Genomic DNA, 23274 nt, shown 5'->3' with positions numbered 1-23274 from the left:
TCTTTCTTTTTCTCCTCTTTCCCAATTTGATATGCTGTTTTGTTAAAATGTTCCTCTTTTATAAATTCTGATGTTGTAAGCGAAGCAGACAAGTTATTTTTATACTTTGGACGCTCTATGTGTAGTGTGCTGATATGTGATGTCTTTGTCCTCCCCTTTTCAGGAAAAGTATTGCTGTAATGTTTTGTCTGCTGCTTTAATTAATAAAAAAACAGTTTACACAAAAAAAAGTACATATTTGTTTGTTTCAGCATCATGTGTAAAAACATTCTAACTCATTTTTAACACACACAAACATGTCCCAACAATACTGACATTCATTTTGACAATGTTTTTAAAACAAAACAAAGCCAACATATTACAAGCTTTTTACGCAACTCAATTGTGTTCTTCTTGTAATGTTGTATAGATAAGAAAGCTAAAATATGTATCAATAACATTGTAATTTGGATTGTCTGCAGGAAAAGAGAATGATTGGAATCTAGAAAGAGTAATGATTAGAAAAAAATCAAGTGGTCAGTTTACTTCCTGCTAACATGTATGTGTGGCTCCTTCAACATTTCCCTCCTCCAATACAAAAAAAATGGTAAAGAATAAATGTGCGTACAAATTTATGTTTTTGTTTGTACCACTTATAATTAATGATGTTGAAAAAAGTGTCAAGGAGCTAAGTGTTATATATTTTTTGCCAAAAATACACTTACTAACTATTTTGAGTTACTTATCACAAATGTCTAACTTGTATTTTTTTCACGTTTTTTTTTGGTGGCTGCTTGTCCTGCCCTTTGCCTTTAGCACTGTCATGTTGTCGTGCTCTGGTGGAGCGTCTTTGTGGTGATGAGACTGGCATGATATTTGGAGTAGTCATACCAGAACTGCTGCTTGTTTGCTGTTGGTGCATGCATCTGAGTATTTCATTCAGGTTAGTGAGGGTGGCATTGAGTTCACATGTAGCAGCATTTTGATTGTCTACTATTCGGAATAAACTTTAATTAATGTTTTGATTGTTTTGAAAAATGCTCATATAACTTTGCTGTTGTCTGTGCTGTTCTCCCATTATGCGCTGAAAGTTGCCCATGACCTGTGTAATGTCTGTACGCATGAGTTCCATGTTATTGCCTATTCTGGTTGTTTGTTCATTTTGTCTACTCAGATTTCTTGATATTCTTCTGAGGTGAGATGGTAGGCTTGCAAACATTTGTGTCTGCTTACGCAGGCAATCTTCATTAGTGGCCTGCTGTCTAGCCCAAATGGACCAAAACACCTGATCAGGGCCTTGTGTTCCTGGTGTTGTTGGGCTGTGTTGTGGTGGTGGTGTGCTTTGCTGTGGTGGTGTACTCACAGGTGCTGGGGGGCTCATTCCTTGCATTAATGGCTGCATTTCTAAGATGTTTGTCTCCTCCATGTCACTGTGTTGCGGAGGGATGCTGTTCCCAGGACTAGAAGCTGAAATGTTAAACAAATCTCTGTTAGCTATCCATATGTTTGAGAAATGTAAACAAATCACTACACATGGAACACATGTCATTCACTGTTGCTTTCAACTATTCTGCCTATCAATATCATCACTCATAGCTTAAATACATACATATGCCTGTTTGTGGCAAATGTGTCTGGTGACTTAATTGTTAAAGCAAACACTTTAGTTTTATTGTAGCTCACACATACTCCACCATAAAAACACATTGGAATACATAATGTGTTACCTTATAGCTTTGTTCAAACAAACATAGTAATGTTTTTATATGTATTTTGCAATGTTACCTCAAACACACATGTGAATTTTGGAAAAACAACCTTACTTTTTGCAATATAACCAACATGTTTTTTTGTTGCAGCATCTTACACACAATGTCATACTGTATGGCTCAAGTGGACATACATATCTTTACTGGATGTGGACAAGGCCATTTAGCTTGGATTCCATTTCAGCTTTTACTTACTGCGGTAAGTATTTAATTTTTTTATGTGTTTTGACTTAATGCGGTTAGAAAATATTTTGATTACGTTCTGAAATTTTTTACATTTATTTCAGTTTGATACTCACAATCAAGATGAGGGGAGTGTGGATGACGTCTTGGAGGTGTGTCCAAAATTTGGAGTGGGGGGACAGAACATACGGACAAAAATCTTCGTGGCGGGGTAGCCTGCTGTGTTTGGGCCGGGACATACGACCTTGCTTTCTTTTCGGCCACAGGTTTTTTGTGGTGATGTCTTTCAGAAGTGCCACTTCTGCTGCTCCATACTTCTTTTGATGGACCTTTTAATGAAAGTGCAATTTTGTTATGGCCATTCCTTTACAAGCATACCCTATACTACAATGGACACTTTACCTGCTTCCGCAGCATCATCATCATCAGATGTGATAGGAGTTTTTGGCCGACGAGTAGTACTGCTTTTTTCTAACACTGTATAAAATAAAAATTAAAAATTTTATCATGCTATTGTGTATACATCCACCCATTATGCTTATAAACATTTTTTCTTTTAGAAATTCTTGGTTTTTATTTATAAAAAACATAAGGACCGGAAATACAGAAATAAAAATAAAAAAACTGAAAACATTGACCAAAACACATATGCACTATGGCAACATCAAAACAGGAAAACATGTACAGGACACTGACATAGGCCACAAGTTAAAGAAAAAAACAAAACAAAAAAACACACACATCTTCATTTTGTATTGAAAGGATAAATATTAGAGATGCAATATATAAATTGCTCTGTGATGTGGCACTCCAAAGACACATTACCATTATATGATCCAAAACAAAATGTAGCAATTTAAAAAAAAAAAATACACTGCAGTGTGGTGTCACGGTACAAATACAAGCAAAAACGAAACAAAAAAATAGTGTTATTTTAATTAAAAAAATAACATTATCTAATAATGACATTACACATGTAAGTGGTTTCCAAACCACTTTCCAGTACTCCAGCCTCTAACATGACAACCACTGTTTTTTAAACATTGCACATGGATCACTTAAATATAAAACATAGTCACAATTTTTTTTTTAAAAACGAACAAAAGGAAAATATTATTGCAGGACAATTCAGAGACACACCAAGTCCAAACTACATATGCAAAATATCTGTCAGAAAAACACATGACATACAATAAAGTAAGATGTTACCTTGGCTTTTGTATAAAACATGAACCAAAACAATGTATTTGCTGACACACACTTGAAGATGGGAGTAATATGCAACGTCACATGACACACATTTAAAAAAAAAAAAAAAACATAGAATGTAAATGCAAATACACATGCTCACCATTCTTCCTGGGCCTATCTGAATCCCGGACATGGGTTGCAGAGACAACTTCTGGAGGTATTACACTCCGCATGGGCTCCTCATACTCCAGATATCTTGCAATATATGGCTGTCCACCACCAGTTTTCCGAGCCTACTTGGCCTCCTTGGCCATTTTGGACTTAACACGTCGCTTTATGTCATAGTACCGTTTGCGGCACGTGTCCTCCGTATGCTTGACCACCCCCTCACTATTGACAGCAGCAACAACTTTCGCCCACAACACCATCTTCCTCCGTGTTGGCACCTTGGCGGACTCAGGGCCAAATAGCTGCCTCTGATACTTCATTAGCTCACGCACCAATGCCACATTTTCAGCAAAACTAAACTTTACATTCCGCCCAGTCTTAGTAGTGGTGCGTAGCTGCGGAGCACTCTGACTGTCACTATCACTTGAGGCTGCTGCAGCAACCTCACCCACCTCCTCCACCTCACTAACCTCACTCACACTCACCTCCTCCACCTGACCAACCTCCTCCCCCTCACTCACACCCTCCACCTCACCCACCTCTGAGTCACACATAATTGTGTGTCTAAACAGTTAACACAGGAAAAAAAAGACAAACAACACACTCCTCCACTACCACTACACAACTGCTACACACACACACACACACACACACACACACACACACACACACACACACTGACAAGGGACTATAAAGAAAAATAATTTGGACTAAAAATTAGACAAAACCACAAAATACAAGACAACAAGAATGACAAGACGACTTTCAAACACAATACCACACTCAGAAATCGCTACCAACACTCTTCACCAAACCACAAATTCACCTACCTCCACATCACAACCTCCCTCCTCCTCACCACTAACTAAACCCACGAGGTGCGGACGGTTTGGGGCGCATTTATATGGTTGCGCACAGACACTCCTACCATCTGAAACACAACCAATTACGAACTGGGATGAAAATAGAAACTGAAAGTGAAAATGCGGCCGCGGAAAAAAAAAAACCCTGCCGCGTTTAACTTAGGAAAAAAAACAGCAAATACAACAAAAACACGTACGCAAACGACAATGACGGCCGTAAATTTGCCAAAAAAACCCGACTGCCATCGACATCGGAAAACACGACAACCATAAAGTCGACTGCTTCGTAACTTTGCGTATATGGATTCAAAAAGTTGCATGAAAATGCACCCGATACAAAACGAGTTAAAACACTACACAAACCGACTCAAACACGAATATTAGTAAATATTGCCCCTGTGCAGTGTAAGTTAACATACTGTATGAATAATGTTTAATTCAAGTGCACAGTATGGAACCTTATCTCTAGAGGAGGAGGTGGGCCCCCAGACAGTAAGTCCCACCGGGGTTTTCCCCTTTACCCCTTTGGGCCAGTCCAACACTGACCATGACTGAGGGGGTAATTCAGAGTTGATAGCAGCAGCAAATTTGTTAGCAGTTGGGCAAAACCATGAGCACTGCAGGTGTGGCAGATATAACATTTGCATAGAGAGTTAGATTTGGGTGGGTTATATTGTTTCTGTGCAGGGTAAATAGTGGCTGCTTTATTTTTACACTGCAATTTAGATTTTAGTTTGAACACACCCCACCCAAATCTAACTCTCTGTGCACATGTTATATCTGCCCCCCCCCCCCTGCAGTGCACATGGTTTTGCCCATCTGCTAACATATTTGCTGCTGCAATCAACTCTGAATTAGGCCCTCAGTCTGATGCAGTAACCATCAATAGAATGGTGGAGGATTATTTTAATGACAATGGGGGTCATTCCAAGTTAATCGCTAACTGCCGTTGTTCGCAGCGCAGCAATCAGGCTAAAAATCGGCATTTCTGCGCATGTGTATGCACTGCAATGCACAGGCGTGTCATACGTGTACAATGAGCATCGTGGGTTTGCACAGAGTCTAACAAAGATTCCAGTCGCATGGCTGAACGCAGGAAGATTGACAAGAAGTGGACGTTTCTGGGTGGCAACTGACCGTTTTCAGGGAGTGCTTAGAAAAACACAGGCTTGTCTGGAAAAATGCAGGCGTGGCAGGGCGAACGCTGGGCGGGTGTGTGACGTCAAAAGCTGTCCCTCTGTCATTAGAATCAACGCACACGAAGAGTAACTACAGGGCTGGTCTTGTTTGCACAAAAACATTTTGCAGGCACTCTGCTGCACAAGCGTTCGCACTTCTGCAAAGTGAAAATACACTCCCCAGTGGGCGGCGACAATGCGTTTGCACGGCTGCTAAAAACTGCTAGCGAGTGAACAACTCGGAATGACCCCCAATGTACACATAGGTATGTCAGACAGTCACTTTGACTACTGGGAGGTAAAAAAGGCTATTTGGAGCCCCTTATACCAACTCGCTATGTTTTACTTAAACTGCCCTGCCTCCAGTGTGTACACATAAAGAGTGTTTGGCACAGTCGGGAAACTTGTGAGTGATCGGCTTAGAAGGCTATTTCCTTAAAATGTGGAAAAGATGATGTTCATAAAAATGAACTATAACTTCCACGAGGAAGAACTTTCCCCCAATTATGGCAAGGTACAGAGACTGTAATGGTGGATTCCAGTGGGGATGAGTTAATATTGTGTGATGATAATATTAACACAAATGAGAATGACCTCTTCCAGCTCTAGAGAGGATTAGCAACACTTTTGGCTGTCTTAAGCTTATTGGTAGCTTGTTTTGTTGGAACCCAAACAAACCAAGTACTTCAGCCACAAAAGTGACAGTCCTTGTTGCTGAAGTTCTACTACATGTCCGGTGGTGTGGGTTTTTTGCCTTTTATTTTATTTTTAACCTCTGTGATGTCTGCATGGAATGAATGGAAAACTGATCTACACTGGATTAGGTGAGTATTTATATATATTTCTTTTTTACAGGTGACCTGTGTATTTCTACAGGAAAAAGTGGACGTGAATGGCTACAGTGGATGTAGGTAAGTATGTGTAGGTGTGTGTATGTACGTGAGTGTGAGCATGCAAGGGTGTTTTAATAAACTTTCTATGGTGTGCATGCACTGTCATTATTGTAATATTTGTTACAGGGACGTGCAGTCAGGGGAGGCAGTGCCTCCCCTGTCATAATGATTAAGATAATACTAAGAAGATGCATATGACACATATTCTGTGTCATATGTATCTTCTTTATATTATTCTTTACATTTCTCCCCTCTCTATGTATTTGGGAGGCACCGATCGTGGTGCCTCCCGTTGTCACTGCGGAAAGTATGGGGAGCGGGGGGCGGGCACGGGCGGGGACTAGCCTTGGGCTGTAAAAGCCCATTGAAAATATATGGGAAAGCGGCACCATTAGTGGTGCCGCTTTCATACAGGGACGTGCTTTCAACCTATGAAAGCACGTCCCTGTCAGTGAGGCCACAGTGATTGGCCAGCGGATCCGTCCCTGGATCCGCTGTCAATCACTGTGTGGGCGACGCGGGGGAGGAGGTGCGGGCGGCTGGATGCGGCGATGGTGCGGGCGGCGGGATGCGGCGGTGGAGCGGGCGTCGGCGGTGCGGGTTGCGGCGGTGGTGCGGCGGCGGAAAATACCTTTATTCTGCAGAGTTTGGCAGCGGAGCGGTTCCAGTTTCAAAAATGGCGCCTCAGCGTCATTTTTGAAATTCAAGATGGCCGCCGCGAGCCAATCACGGCTCGCCGCGTCATCGCCCCGCCCCCGCCGGCTGACTTATATAAGTCAGCGCGAGGCGGAGGAGAGTCAGTCCGACGGCGGAGGAGGAGCAGTGAAGAGCTCCTGAAGAATGAAGACGCCGGAAGTCCTGGCTGGGCGGCGGCTATGCAGAAGAGCTTAGCAGCCGCCGCCCACCAGGTGAAGATGCTGGAAGCCCTGGGGGGGTGGCGCCCCCCCAGGTGAAGACGCCGGAAGCCCTGGGAAGGCGGCGGCCACGCAAAAGAGCTTAAAGGCCGCCGCCCCCAGGTGAAGACCCAGTTTAATAAAGTTTATTTTCAAGATAGTGTGGTGTTTTTATTTTAATATTTTCTTTACAGGTGGATTACAGGTGCCAGCGGGCACTTTATGTCCGGGCATGCTGGCACTTGTGGTTCTCCAAGTGCCAGCATGCTGGGGCAGGCTTGCTGGGACCTGTAGGCTACCTGTAAAGAACAATATTACTACTCTTTGCAGGTGGACTACAGGTGCCAGCAGGCCCTTTGTGTCCGGGCATGCTGGCACTTGTGGTTCTCCAAGTGCCAGCATGCTGGGGCAGGCTTGCTGGGACCTGTAGGCCACCTGTAAAGAACAATATTAACACAATGAACCCCGCACCCACCGCCACCAAGGGTGCGGGGCATAGCACTGGGCTATCAGCCCAGTGCTGGTTACTGCTCGGGAGGGGGGACCCCATTTTTATTTTTTGGGGTTCCCACTTTCCGAGTAATTCCAACCCTGGGCTGACTGGCTGGGGGGCAGATTAATGTAATGGCAGGGGGACCCCACACTGAGTGTCTCCCCTGCTATGGCATTACTCCCCCTAGCTGGTTCTGCCTAGTGCTGGTTTTACTGGTGTGTTGGGGGACCACACTTTTTTTTTTTTTTTTCTTCAGGGGGGGGGGGGGGGGGGCTTCTTAGCTGCCAGTGCCTCCCCAACCAGTGACCTCACCGCACGTCACTGATTTGTTATACTCGTGGAACTACAAGCATCAGCAAACCCTTTAATGCCCCAGATAATGGTACTTGTGGTTTTCCAAGTACCAGCATGTGGGAGAGCCTTGCTGGAACCTGTAATCCCACAAGAAAAACACAATGGCCCTCATTCCGAGTTGTTCGCTCGCAAGGCGAATGTAGCAGAGTTACACACGCTAAGCCGCCGCCTACTGGGAGTGAATCTTAGCTTCTTAAAATTGCGACCGACGTACGCGCAATATTGCGATTACAAACGAGTTAGCAGTTTCAGAGTAGCTCCAGACTTACTCTGCCTGTGCGATCATTTCAGTGCTTGTCGTTCCTGGTTGACGTCACAAACACACCCAGCGTTCGCCCAGGCACTCCCACCGTTTCTCCGGCCACTCCTGCGTTTTTTCCGGAAACGGTAGCGTTTTCAGCCACACGCCCCTGAAACGCCGTGTTTCCGCCCAGTAACACCCATTTCCTGTCAATCACATTACGATCGCCGGAGCGAAGAAAAAGCCGTGAGTAAAAATACTTTCATCATAGTAAAGTTACTTGGCGCAGTCGCAGTGCGAACATTGCGCATGCGTACTAAGCGGATTTTCACTGCGATGCGATGAAAAATACCGAGCGAACAACTCGGAATGAGGGCCAATATTTTTTATTTTTGCACCTTTATTGCTATCAACTCTCAATCAGCAGTGGCCTTAGGACGGTGAGGATATCCCCGGGCTTCAGCTCTGGACCATGGGGGACCTGGGGGGGCCTTCATTGGGGAGGTTCCCACTTAATAAGGGAGCCCCAGCCAGGGTTGACTAGTTGAGTTACTACCACAGGGACCTGTATAAATGTCTTCTCCTGGCTGTGGCATTATCTTCTTGAGTAGTGGAACCTGGTGCTAGTTTAAAAAAATATGGGGGACCCCTACGTCCTTCCCCCCATATACTTGGAACCAAGACCAGTCCTAAGCCTGGTGCTGGTTCTTAAAATACTGGGGGACCCCTATGAAATTTTTGTATTTTTTCAGAACCAGCACTGGCTCAAAGAGTCCTGGGTTCGTTATGCTTAGGAGGGGAGACCCCATGCAATGTTTTTAAAAATGTTAACACAATGAAGCCCTACACGGATCTCACTGCTTTTGGACTTGCTGCTGGACCTTATTTTTTCTGGTTGACATTTGGAGATGATCATCTCTTATGTCTAAGAGGATTTGGCTGTATGGCTCCACTTAGTACTTTTGCATTGAAGAAGGAATCATGATATTTTATGTCTGGACATTTTAATTTGTGGAAGAACTTGTAAATATTTGGCAATGGAAGTGTTTGGGACATCTCTCTATTAGGACTGCATGTTGGCAAAAAGGGAAATAGTTATTCTGTGTTTTGCATATAGAATGCATTGAGAGTTTCCACTTTTTTACTGTATTTTGTCATTGAGTTGTTTATTGGGTACAACTAGGTCTCACGCAGGCTGCACTATTAGGAGTGCCAGAAAGTACTCATCCATTATATATTTTGTTCTATTGGTATAGTGATGTTAACATAGTGACTGGTGACATTGTCACTGTTGACCTCCTGTACCTAACCCAACACGGTACTATTGCCTTTGAAACATAGGGCCTAATTCGGACCTGATCGTAGCAGCAAATTTGTTAGCAGACGGACAAAACCATGTGCACTTCTAGAGGGGGGGGGCATGGGGGGGCAGATATAACATGTGCAGAGAGAGTTATATTTGGGGAGGCTGGTAAGTGTAAGAAAAAACACACAAACACATAATGAACATTATGCACATTTGCAGGCCTATGTTACCTAAGTGTAATGTCACATACCGTTAATGAAATTACAATTTTGACATATTAACATACCTCCAAACTGTCCCGATTTTTGCAGGACAGTCCAGTTTTTTGGGGACTTTCCCGTTATTCCTCCTGCGGGCTGTCCCATGGTGGAGGGGGGGCGGGGGCAGTTGGGAGTTTCTCTGTCACTCGCTGCTCTGCTTAGTGCAGAGCAGAGCAGCAACATCTATTCACAGGAGGCAGAGGGACTGGGGAGGGGGATGCCAGTAGCTCACAGAGCGCCGGCCATGCCCCCCAGCGACAAAAACAGGAGGCGTAGAAGGCTATCCCGGCATCCCTGTGAAGCCACACCCCCTTATACTGGGGCCACACACCCTTTTTGGATGGGCGCGGCTCCACTGCGTAAAAGTTGGGAGGTATGTATTAAGGCCTGAAACCATTACATAAAACATTTTTGCGACAACCATATCAGTGAAAATTTTGTAGTGTCTTACTTACTGTATATGAAGTAGTATTTTAAATTTAAAAGGTCCCCTGGAAAGATACTTTACAGACCATGTTTATGTGACACTCTGAAACAGACCCCTGTTATCTGAATGTATGGGGGTTATATATATATATATATATATATATATATATATATGCAGGCACCATCTCTCATTTAACTGAGACCCCAAAATGAACCCCTTTCCCACTAGCCAGCCCAGTAATGCTGAAGGGGTTAATATTCCTCCTCCATTACTCTCCATGGATGACGTCAGTGGTTGCCTGTAACACTATGGACACAGGGACCCAGGAATTCCAGCAGCAGCTCCTCAGAGTGGGAAGGCTGGGAGACTGGTGACTGGCCGCCGCAGAGCAGGAATTGGAGAGGCGGGGTTCGCGCCCGTTGGTGTGATGAGGAGAGCGTGCTGCAGAGAGAGGAGCCGCCCTGTGAGGACAGAAGCTGCTGCTGAGGTGATCGCTAAGGGACCACGCTGAAGAGAGCATGAGTGTGACATGAGTGTGAGTGTGCAACTTCAGCTAATGACAGTTTCTCAGTTTATCAGAGACCAGAGAGGGGAGAGAGAGAGATATTGTTACCCAACATTTCAGACCACAGGGAATCTGTAAAGCCATCCTACTGCCCTATAGACTGAGCGCCCCTACAAAGCCTGCTAGTTAGAGATTACCCCGGTCACAATAGTTTTCACAAAACCACCCCTTAAACACAGACAGAGATAGAGACTGACCAGCCTGCCTTAACTGTCGTTGTCTTTAAACCATTCCCCAGTCTGTGAGGAACTCATTCCCCTCTATTATAGGGACTTCAGTAAAGTCAATTGTCCCTGCTTGAAACAGGGAGAGAGTCAATCCAGAAAAGAGGAGGAGTACTGTTGTTGTCATGCTACCAGATAATTCTGTTGACCCAGTAGAGAAACTGCATGGCTTTACCTGTCACTGCTTGAGGTACTTCTGTTATGAATTGCCCTGCTTCTAGCTTCACATCTGCTTGCTTGCTACGTTCAAAAGCCCTCTTGTGCACCGCTATCCAGCTTGCTACCTGCTGAGACATTTAACTGCATGACCCCTGTTAACAGCCTCTTCCCCACTAATGCATAAAGAATGTGGATTGTAGGGTGCTGCTGAATTACTACATTGAGGGGACTTATTACACCGCATGATATAGTTTACTGCCCTTATCTGTATGGAACTTATTCTACCAAAACAGTTGCCTTCCTCGTAGGATTACAACCTTTAATATAGGAGAGTACCCTCATACCTACCGGTCCCTTAGGTTTAAGACTGGACCACAGTGCATTACAGTGCTGCCTAGTGGACAAGTGAGGGCATTACCAGAACAATTAATAGAAGTAATATTGTTGTATTTCAATTGTTGTGAATTTTACTTAATAAAAGTGCATCCACTACGTAGGAAGTGTACCTTGGTGTGTGTTATTATTATTCTTGGTCTCTGATGTTGTTACTGATAGCACTATTGCTTAGGTCATTGCATTATTTTATATGACTGTGAATTGCATCTTGCCTTTACCGCAGAGCCGGCCCTAGGCATAGGCAAACTAGGCAATTGCCTAGGGCATTTGGTATGCCCAGGGGCACAAGCAGCTTCTGCTGATTAAAATGATATGCAGCATGTCTATATTTTGTGTGTGACTGCAGCTGTATCTGCATACGAAATGCTACATTACAGTGTATTCCTGGAAATCACTGTATTGTAGCATTTCGTATGCAGATATAGCCACAGTCACATACAGAATATAGTCATGCCGCATATCATTTTAATCAGCAGAAGATGCTTTAGCATCCTAGCCACATAGTAATGCAAATAAGATGCATTTTCGTTAAAAAAAGGGTGCCCAACGTTAGCAGAGCTGACTCACGCCGGGCATCTCCTGCTGCATGGCGTATTGAGGCATCTGTATCCAAGCAGATAAGGGGTGCAGGGTCAGAGGCAAAACTAGTGGTGGTGCTAGGGGGCACCAGACAAAATCTTGCCTAGGGCATCATGTTGGTTAGGGCCAGCTCTGCTTTACCGGTTAAATTCTCAGCGGTGACCAATTGTTCCTGAGTAATAAAATATATGTCACCGCCCTAACGTGTGGTGACTATTGAGTATGGGTCCTCTGGGTTTGAAGTTCCTCATCTTTCTGCCTAGGGTTCCAGCAGTAAGATCCGGTCGAAGAGGTGATTCCGGGTGAAGAATCCAGGTACATCATCTGACATCTACACCGGCACAGCATTACACCTACTTTGCTGTTACATTTATATTGTGCTGTTTCATTTAATTGTTGTCCATACTGAATGTACCTGTCAGCAAGTATAGATTTATTTTACACATGCATTGTTAGTAGAGATGAGTGGGTTCAGTTCCCTGAGAACCAAACCCCCCCCCCCCCCCCCGAACTTCACACTCTGAGCCCGGCTTGGGACATCCCGCCAGACTCGGAAACACACTGCTGCATGCTGTAAAATATAGGGGTGCTGCTGGCCCTGTATGTTGTAAAAATTCAGAGGTGCAGTTATTAAAAGTTAAAAGCACACTGCTATATGCTGTAAAATATAGGGGTGTTGCTGTTCAAATAACATTACACTGTTGTAAAAATTCAGGGTGCAGTGAAAATCAATGTACACTGGCCCTGTCTTGTATGCTGTAATAATTCTAGGGTGCAGTGAAAATCAATGTACACTGGCCCTGTCGTGTATGCTGTAATTATTCTAGGTTACAGTGAAAATCAATGTACACTGGCCCTGTCTTGTATGCTGTAATTATTCTAGGGTGCAGTGAAAATCAATGTACACTGGCCCTGTCTTGTATGCTGTAATAATTCTAGGGTGCAGTGAAAATCAACGTACACTGGCCGTGTCTTGTATGCTGTAATTATTCTAGGGTGCAGTGAAAATCAATGTACACTGGCCCTGTCTTATATGCTGTAACTATTCTAGGGTGCAGTGAAAATCAATGTACACTGGCCCTGTCATGTATGTTGTAATAATTCTAGGGTGCAGTGAAAATCAATGTACACTGGCCCTGTCTTGTATACTGTAATTATTCTAGGGTACAGTTAAAATCAATGTACACTGGCCCTGTCTTGTATGCTGTAAAATTACAGGGGTGTTGCAAAAATACAGGGGTGCTGGCACTGTCTGCGGTTGCGATGTCTAGGCCTGACCTTCAAAACACTGTATGGGAAGAGGAGGCTCCTACCACCATTTGCATGCCCCCTGCAAGTGCCGGGAGGAGCACTGCAGGTCCAGTTGCTGATATTGAGATTGAGGATGTCACTGTAGAAGTACACCAGGATGAGGAGGATATGGGTGTAGATGGCGCTGCGGAGGAAGTTGATGATGAGGATTCTGATGGTGATGTGGTTTGTTTGAATACGGCACCAGTGGAGACAGTTGTTGTCCATGGGATGAAAAAGCCCATTGTCACGCCTGGGCAAAATACCAAAAAAGCCACCTCTTTGGTGTGGAATTATTTCTCCACAAATCCAGACAACAGGTGTCAAGCCATCTGTTGCCTTTGTCAATCCATAATAAGTAGGGGGTAAGGACAATAATCACCTTGGAACATCCTCCCTTATACAGTACGTCACCTGCAGCGCATTCATCATAAGTCATTGTCAAGTTCAGAAACTTTGGGTAATAGCATAAGCAGTCCACTGAAATCTAAATTATGTGGTTTTGTTTGTTTCAATATTATTTCTATGTGAGCATGAGGATGTAAACACTGAAGGGGGGGGGGGGATCTGAGGATAAGGATGACATTTTGCCACTGTAGAGCCAATTTATGCAAGGAGAGATTAATTGCTTCTTTTTTGGTGGGGGCCCAAACAAACCAATCTTTTCAGCCATAGTCGTGTTTTCTTACTTGCATTATGTGCTCTTTGGGGCCTAGTTTTAAAAGTGCCATCCTGTCTGACACTGCAGTGCCACTCCTAGATGGGCCAGGTGTTTGTGCCGCACACTTGTATCGCTTAGCTTAGTCATCCAGCTACCTCATTGCACCTCTTTTTCTTCTTTGCATTATGTGCTCTTTGGGGCCTAGTTTATAAAAGTGCCATCCAGTCTGACACTGCAGTGCCACTCCTAGATGGGCCAGGTGTTTGTGCCGCACATTTGAGTTGCTTAGCTTAGTCATCTAGCTACCTCATTGCACCTCTCTTTTTTTTTTGCATTATGTGCTCTTTGGGGCCTAGTTTTTAAAAGTGCCATCCAGTCTGACACTGCAGTACCACTCCTAGATGGGCCAGGTGTTTGTGCCGCACACTTGGGTTGCTTAGCTTAGTCATCCAGCTACCTCATTGCACCTCTCTTTTTTTTTTTTTTTTTGCATTATGTGCTCTTTGGGGCATAGTTTTTAAAAGTGCCATCCTGGCTGACACTGCAGTGCCACTCCTAGATGGGCCAGGTGTTTGTGCCGCCCCCTTGGGTCACTTAGCTTAGTCATCCAGCTACCGCGGTGCACCCTTTTGGCCTAAAAGGTGTGCATCACCTTTGGGTGTTCAGAATAGAGTGGAAATGAGTTGAAATTAATGTTATTGAGGTTAATAATATCGTAGGATCAAAATTACCCCCAAATTCTGTGATTTTAGGTGGTTTTATGTTTTTTAAAAAAATCATCCAGATCCAAAACCAAAACCCGAAAGAGTGGTTTTGGCAAAACCAATCTAGATCCAAAACATGAGCGGGGATCCAGATTCAAAACCAAAACACAAAACCCGAAAAGTGCCAGCCGCACATTTCTAATTGTTAGGTGACCCAAATTGGTAGGAACAGTATTTTTAGTGCAATACAAGTATACTTATTTTGCCTTTTTGTTAACTTTTCAGGTCCTTCTTATGTGCTGTTTCCACAGCTTGCTCTCCACCTCATTAGCGCCTCTCGTCCTGCCAACTCCAGTGATGCTGGTGGCTTACTCATCAGGGAAGGATGAGGAGGACTCCATACTTCTCACTCCTGTGGAGCTAACACAACACCTGCCACTGCCACAGCAGCCATAGCCAACATCGCCCACCCCACAGCCCAGTGTGCCAAGTGTGGATGAGCTGACGCTGTCCCTCCACACTTTTTGTGAACACCAGCTCACATGTATGGAGCACCAGACTCACCAGATGGACTCTATTGGGTGGCAGCTGTGGAGACTGAACCGCACAACAGTGGTGGCACATAGTAGCCGCATCCAGATGTCCTGCAAATTTTACAACTGCTTGATGGAGCTCAACCAGACCACCTGTTGGCAATCACAGGCCACATGGGAGCAGACACATGCTATCTGGAAGCAGACTTCAGCTCCCAAATGACCAGACCACAGATTGCCTTGCCAGTTACTCCCCCAATGAGTAGGGTCTGTATGAGGTGAGGGTATCTCAAGGGGTAGGGTGGACAAGAGGCACTTCTGCCTCATGATGTCTTTTTTATTTTATGTTTTTTGCTGTTGTTTTTCTGATAATTCTTATTTTTTTCAGATTGTGTTTAGTAAAGTGTTAGAAAAAAAACCTTAGGCTGCGGGTAGGATGTGTTAGGGTTAGGGGTTACAGATAAAGGTTACCTTGGGTTTTAGGGCCCTGTCGGAATTTGAACCTCCAAGATGCCAATGTCGGTATTTTGACAGCCGGCAGGATATCGTATGTATCCCCGCTATTTAGAGGGTGCATTAATGTAAAAGGTTTTTTTATACTTATATGTATGTACGCTATTTAGGGGGAACATTTTAGGTAATGGATTTGTTTAATGAGCTTTTTATACTTACATGTAGGTACACTGTTTTAGGGATTAATTATTGTAAATGGGGTTTTAAAGGTAGATATGTCTTTAGAAATGCTTGATTGAAAATGTGCTTTTATTGCATATTTGTAATTGTTTTCCCAAATTGTCACATACAACTCACCTATCTAAACTGTCTCTTTTTTTGAGAGTTTTTAGTCATGGTTTAGGTCCAAGTTTAAAACTCCGACCCTTATTACATTGGCCGAGTTGTATGTACAAAACATCTGGAAGCGAGTTTAAATCGTGTGAGTTGTGAGAATCTGAGAAACATGGGAGTTTCCTTGGTCTCGGAACCTATTCCTTTGGTTGAGTTTTCAGAATGTGTTAGTGTAGCGCTAAACTCGCACATTTTGAAAACTCAGACCCTATTACATTTGGCCTCGTATCTTAAAAAACACGAATTATATGGAAAACTCTGCTCTCTTTCTAATGGTCCTGAAAAAAAGGAGATAAAGGAGCAGGTGACACATTCATTCTCATAAATGTATTAAAATGGCATTACAGTACAGTATATTCACAACATTAAAGAATAAATAACCTAAAATCCTACTTAAAGTACACATATTGAAATAGATCTCATGATCCAAAGACTTTATAATTAATTTAATACAGTATTATATTAACCATTGGTTGTTCTGTGGCATAATAGTATAAACATTAGCCTTGAAGCAGTATATGTTGCATAAAACAATCATATGGCAATGGTATCACATGCTCCACAAACAAAGCTATGATTTTGTTCTGTGTTCCCTTGAACAGGATCCAAAAGTGACAGCAAGGAAAGAGAAAAGTACTACTACAGATGTAGCCAGCCTCGTCTTGATGTATTGCAGCAAAGTAGTCGCGCCAAGTGTGCCCACAAACTGCCGCATGCATATATGTGCATGGCCATGGAAGTGCATACCTCACTACTGTCCCAAGTTTCGCAAGACAGTCCCACTTTTTTGGGACTGTCCTGCTGTCCAACTTGCGGGCCGCAATGTCCCGTGGTGAGGAGGGCAGTTGGGAGGGTCGTAGTATGTTATGCCGGCACTTGGGATACCGGCGCCCAGCATATCGGCAGCGGGATCCCGACCGCCGGCATGCAGGCAACGGGGTGAGCGCAAACGATGAGCGCCGGGATCCCAACAGGCGGCAAATCAAATACCTCCCGTTGGGAGGCTTCTGCCACTTGCAGCAGTCAATTGCGCATATTCACAGGAAACAGAGGGTCTGGGGGCATAGTGATAGAAAACAGGGACATGGCTCGCGATCACGGCACTCCACAAAACCACGCCCCCCTTTTCTGTAGGCCATGCTCCCTTTCGGTAGCAGCTCTGCAAAGAGTCCCGCTTCCATGCCTGTGAGAGAGCCGTCTGTCACAGCTCTCAGCCAATCAGCATTTTCCCTTAGACTTTAATGAATAAAGATGGCCACCCGCACCACTGTGACACTGTTGCCTGCACCGCCGCCACCGCCGCCTGCAGTGCCACCGCCACCACCCACACTGCTGACACCCCCACACTGCTGGCACCCTCGCACTGAGGATACCACTGGCACTCCTGCACTGCCAACACCCACGCACTGAGGACACCACTGGCACTCCTGCACTGCCAACACAACCGGCACCCCCGCACTGCGGACACAACCGGCACCCCAGTACTGCTGACTCAGCCAGCACCCCCACACTGCCGACACGGCCCGGCACTGAGGACACCGTCAGCACTCCCGTGTTGCCGACACCCCCAGCACCCCAGCAGTACCGACACTGCCGGCAACCCCACACTGAGTACACTGCCGGCACTGCTGACACCCCTGCACTGAGGATACCCCTGGCACTCACGCACTGCTGATACAGCCAGCAGTACCAACACTGCAAGCAACTCTGCACTGAGGACACCACCGTCACTGCCAACACCACCAACACCCCAGCAATTTGAACACTGCCGCCAACCCCACACTAAGGGAACTGCAGGCACTGCCGACACTTCTGCAGTAAGGATACCCCTGGCACCCCTGCACTGTCAACACAGCCAGCAGTACCGACACCACCAGCAACTCTGCACTGAGGACACCGCCGTCACTGCCGACACCGGAAGCACCCCAGCAGTACAGATACCACCGGCAACCCCACAATGAAGACTGTAATGCACCACTGCACTGCCGACTCTCCCGCACTGGGGACACCACCGGCATACACTGTCACACTAAATGCACTATTGGTGTATCAGCACTGCACTGTATCCTGCGTTGTATCCAACCCACACTGTATCCCACACTATATTCAACACACAATGTATCCGACTAGCAATGTAACCAGCACTGTATCAGACCCACACAGTATCCAACCCACACTGTATCTGACCCGCAGTGTATCCCGCACTGTATTCAACCAGTAATATATCTGTAATTGTATCCAACCCACATTGTATCCAACAAGCACTCTATCCAACCAACTCTGTATCCCGCACTGTATCCAACCTGTCCTGTATCCCTCACTGTATCCGACCCGCACTGTATTCAACCCAAACAGTATCCAGCTAGCACTGTATCAACACTGTACCTGTCCTGTATCCTGCACTGTATCTGACCTGCACTGTATATAACCCACTCTGTATCCCGCACTGTATCTAACATGTCCTGTATCCTGCACTGTATCCAACCTACACTGTATCTAACCCACTCTGTATCCCACACTGTATCCAACCTGTCCTGTTTCCTGCACTGTATCCAACCTGCACTGTATTTGACCAGCACCGTATCCAACCTACACTGTATAGTGCAATTTAGCCAGCCAGCCTTTGGCCAATATAGGTGAAAACCATATTGTGAGCTGTGAGGTGGTCAAAATTAAGTGGAAACTACTGAAAATTAATGTTATTGAGGTTAATAATACTCTAGGGACAAAAATGAGCCCAAATTAAGTGATTTTAGCTTTTTTTGTAAATAAAAAAAAAAAATCCAAATCCAAAGCCAGTCACTGTGATGTGGCAAATTAAAATCCAAAGCAGGCCGACGAATTAGAAAGAACCAAATCCAAATCCAGTAAAAATGGTCCAACGCATATCTGTAGTCTGTACCTATGATCCTGCAGTCAGAGTTTTAGCCCTGGTCCAGAAATTGTCCAACCTTAGAGTTAAGTGACTGCGACTGAACAGCATAGCAGCCCAGTTGGTAGAGCTGGCTCAGTTTACTGGATTTCTTCCTTTCAATATTGCACAGTGTGACAAGAAAAATAATCAGAAACCCAAGGCGCAAACACACTTGTGCAGCCACTTGAGGAAAAAAGGGCCACCTCGCCCTTACAAAGCAATAGAACAAAAACAAATACTCAAAATAGGCGCTCAGTGTTGTTTCATGTAGACAAATATAGTGAATACTTAAAGTCCATATGTGCGACAAAGGAAAAAGAGTCCAACTCCAATAAGAGCCTCCTGTAGTGGTGTAGACGAATCTTCTGATCCACAGATACCTCACGGTGATATGCAATGGAAAAATAAATGAGATATCATGGTATAGTAAGTCCAGTAGAGCTGAATGATGTTCTCTCAGACAATTGCTAGACCAATTATTAAAGGGTAGCGTACCCCACTCACACTGGATAAAGTTAAACTCCACATCCTTTCTACTTACCAAAAGCATCCTTTCTACTTACCAAAAGATACATTGATGTGTTTATAATTACCATAATTTGTGTGAGTGGGGTACGCTCCCTTGTTTCGGATATGTCAAGGGTTTTATGTTTCCATTTTTTATGAAACAGGCCTACACATGTGTTGTTTTTTTCTATGTTTTTCCTCTCTGCATGAGCCTGGAGGAGCCATTTTAGACGGGTTGGAAAACTCAGAACTCAAGTTGAACTTTTTGGATTGGAGATCAACATGCTTTATCAGTCACCTTCTGTACAAGAGGGATGTATTTTCTTCCATTTTTTATTCATATGTTTATACATAGTGATATTTTATGTTAGAGCGCCCTGGACACAGATTAATATCTCCTTCCTTTTTTCTAAATTTGTTATATAGATGTGGTGACATTTACTTTGATATTTTCAGTGTACGGGCTGCTTTGCGCCAAATAGGTGAACCTTCCATCCCCCTCTTTTTTTCATGGTTGACTATGCCACCTGCTACCCAGAATCATTTTCCGAGGGTTGTCACAGCCAAACAGGATTCGACTAATGGGGCCCATACACCAGCAATCACTGTTGTTTCACAGATCCTGTGATTTTCTCCCCCCAGATATATTGTTTCCCCAATCCATCTCATTTTGCCCATAGACTACAGATATTTTTCAGTGATTTGCAGATAATTTTCAGTTAAACAGATCTGCCAATCTTCAAAGATTCACAGTCTGCAGATCTGCTGATTGTTGCCCATACACTAGCAATTTGCAGTCCCAATTAATCTGTGAAATTAAACATGTTGAAAAACATGATTTAAAATATCCTAACCGATTTGTGGCTGAAATCTGCAATCTGTGAACCCCATACATTGCAGATTTATTGACACAATCATCTGCAAAACGTCAGATTGTCCCAATTGGTTGCTGATGTATGGGCCCCTTAAGCAACCAGTTTACAGATGTGTCCTCATTCATCTTTGCTACAGTCAAGCCAACAGCCCCCCTTGGCACACCAGGTCACATGAGAATCTTTAGTGCCAAAAAATGCATCATAGTCGCAACACAATACCACTAGGATGCAAGAGGAGACTGTGCTGATTACTTGTTTATCTTTGTGCAGTTCAGTCACTGAATCTGTATACAAAGTACTATACAAAGTGCCACTCCCTGCCTGATCGTTAGCACAATTCGGCTTCTCTGGGCTGCAGCCAATGCAGTCCATAGAAGCCAGGGGTTTGCGCATGTGCACTCAAGCAGCCACTTGTATGTGCAGGTCCCGGAACCTGCCAGATTCATTGCACATGTGCCGGGACCAGGCAGTCCAGGGGCTGCTTTTCTTCTCTCCCTCGTCAGTAGGGACATGGCAGCCCCCCTCCATGAAAAAGGTAGGAAACGCCGCTGATCGTATACAGGCTCGGTCACAAACAATATACAAATGTCATATATCAAATTAATCCACTGGGCATCCACTGGCTTAAAAATAACAAACCACATTATACCACACCACCGTACGTATGGGGTTCCATGTGTACATACATGGCTCCCTTTTTCTCGAATACCAGGCCGCCTCGTGACTTCTGTCACTTGGAGACTTGCCAGCCAATCAGGGAGCACCACATCGTAGCAAAAATATTGTTAGCAAATTTGTTAGCAGTTGGGCAAAACAAATTTGCTGCTGCTAGCAACTCTGAATTACCCTCATTGATTCCATTAGTGGCAGTTCTCCTCAGACTCCTGCAGCTGTTAGCGAGGGAACAGTTGTTCTCCACAGCTTCCAGCAGTCTGACTTTCTGCCCTGTCTATTATAGTGAGCGCAGCATGCTGCTCTTCACTCGCGCTTACCCAGTTGGGTCCGATATCAGAACTTTTGAACCATTCCTATTCTTAAGAAATTCTCTGCCTCAATGCTGTGATTAGTTCATAGGCAGGAATTCTACCTGTACAGCTTAATCCACAGTTGTTAACCATTTGAGCATACCTCCCAACTTTGATTCCTTCGGTGTTAGGACACTCGCGCGGCCTCAGATGAAAGAAGCGTAGCTATGACAAAGTGGTTGTGGCCACGCGACGAGGACCCATTTTTCGCCACTTTGGGGGGGTGTCTGGCGCCCCCAAAATGGCAGCTGGGCAGCCCCCTGCTCCACTCCCCGCACTGAATAGATGCTGAATAGATGCTGTTCGCGTGCGCACAGTGTCTATTCAGAGATCACTCGCTGCTTTGCAGAGCAGAGCAGCGGGTGATCAAAGCCTCCCCCAACTGCCCCCTCGCCCGCCGTACACTGAAACCCACGGGAGGGACAGCGGTACAGTGTCCGAATAGCGGGACTGTCTTACTGAAATCGGGACAGTTGGGGGGTATGATTTGAGCACACTATATATATGCACACACACTATATATATATATATATATATATATACTGTATATTTTTATGTACTCACTGATTCTTTTAATGTCAGAGTAGGTTTTATTGAAGCTGTGAAGAAAACAGGGTGTAGGTAACAGTAGATAAGTAGCAGTCAATAGGGTAAGGCATCAATATATATTGGGATAAGTACTGTACAGCCATACAGCACTGTAATGTTCAAATAGCACAGTGACAGGCTTGGAAACATGCAGACCCCTTTATAGAGCCGAGTAAACAACATGAACTTACAGTCTACTCAGCCTGACCTTTAAGTCTGTTGACTCAGACCTATGATGTTATTGAGGCTGATGAGTCAGCCTGTAGTAATTCACCATTTAGTGGAGCTTTCAGGCAATGGCTTTCCCTCTTGTTCAGGTCAGTCTGGGAAGACCGGAGCTTTACTTTCCACTGGGTTGCTTGGTCTCACTGTGGCACCACAAGTCTCAGCAATCTCTTGAATGCAGTGTTTCACTCTGGACACAGTCTTTCACATCTCCTCTCCCTTACTTGTATCTTATTTAATGCTTCCACACTCTCCTCCCAATGGTTTCACACTAATAATAATAATAATAATAATAATAATAATAATAATTTTATTTATATAGCACTCTTTCTCCAACAGGACTCAAGGTGCTTATCTATTCTGTAACTTGAAACTTGTGAGGCTTATCTTACTTACTGTATCTCTGCATCCTGGGAGAAGTAGTCCCAGGCTGCTGCAATTAGAACATTGGGAGGTGGTAATGTACTATACATCACAATTGTGGTGTATCACAGATTGTACACGCTTAATTATAATCATTCTGTAATTCCTACTTATATCTCTATATACTTTGACATTGAGTCTGATTCAGGGTTGTACACTATTACACAGCCACAGGGAAGCGGCTGTGTAATACCGTACAGCTAATATGCCAATGCAGCAGGAGGCACCTGATGAAAATAGACGCCTCCTGCCTGCTTCGGTGATCCGCTATTGTGTCTCAAGACGCACCATCAGATCACTCTGCATGACCATCGGTCATCTGAGTAACTTCAGATTTCCATCTCTGATCCACAGCCAAGGTCACAATCTGTGTCGCCAGATGTAGACACTGACTTTGTCTCTCCCACAAAACAGAAGTAACACGCTTCTGTTTTGAGGAACGTGCCTGGTCGCCACCACTTCCCCGCCCCCAAACACCCTCAGCCTGTCAATCAGGCTGGGGCTTAGAGGGCACTGTGTGGAAGAATGCAGAAAGGGTCCTGTACATGCGCAGTGCCCCCAC

This window comes from Pseudophryne corroboree, chromosome 2 (assembly GCF_028390025.1).
Source record: "Pseudophryne corroboree isolate aPseCor3 chromosome 2, aPseCor3.hap2, whole genome shotgun sequence".
Lineage (NCBI taxonomy): Eukaryota > Metazoa > Chordata > Amphibia > Anura > Myobatrachidae > Pseudophryne > Pseudophryne corroboree.
The sequence above is the reverse complement of the archived record's forward strand: the minus strand, read 5'-3'. Positions refer to the sequence as shown.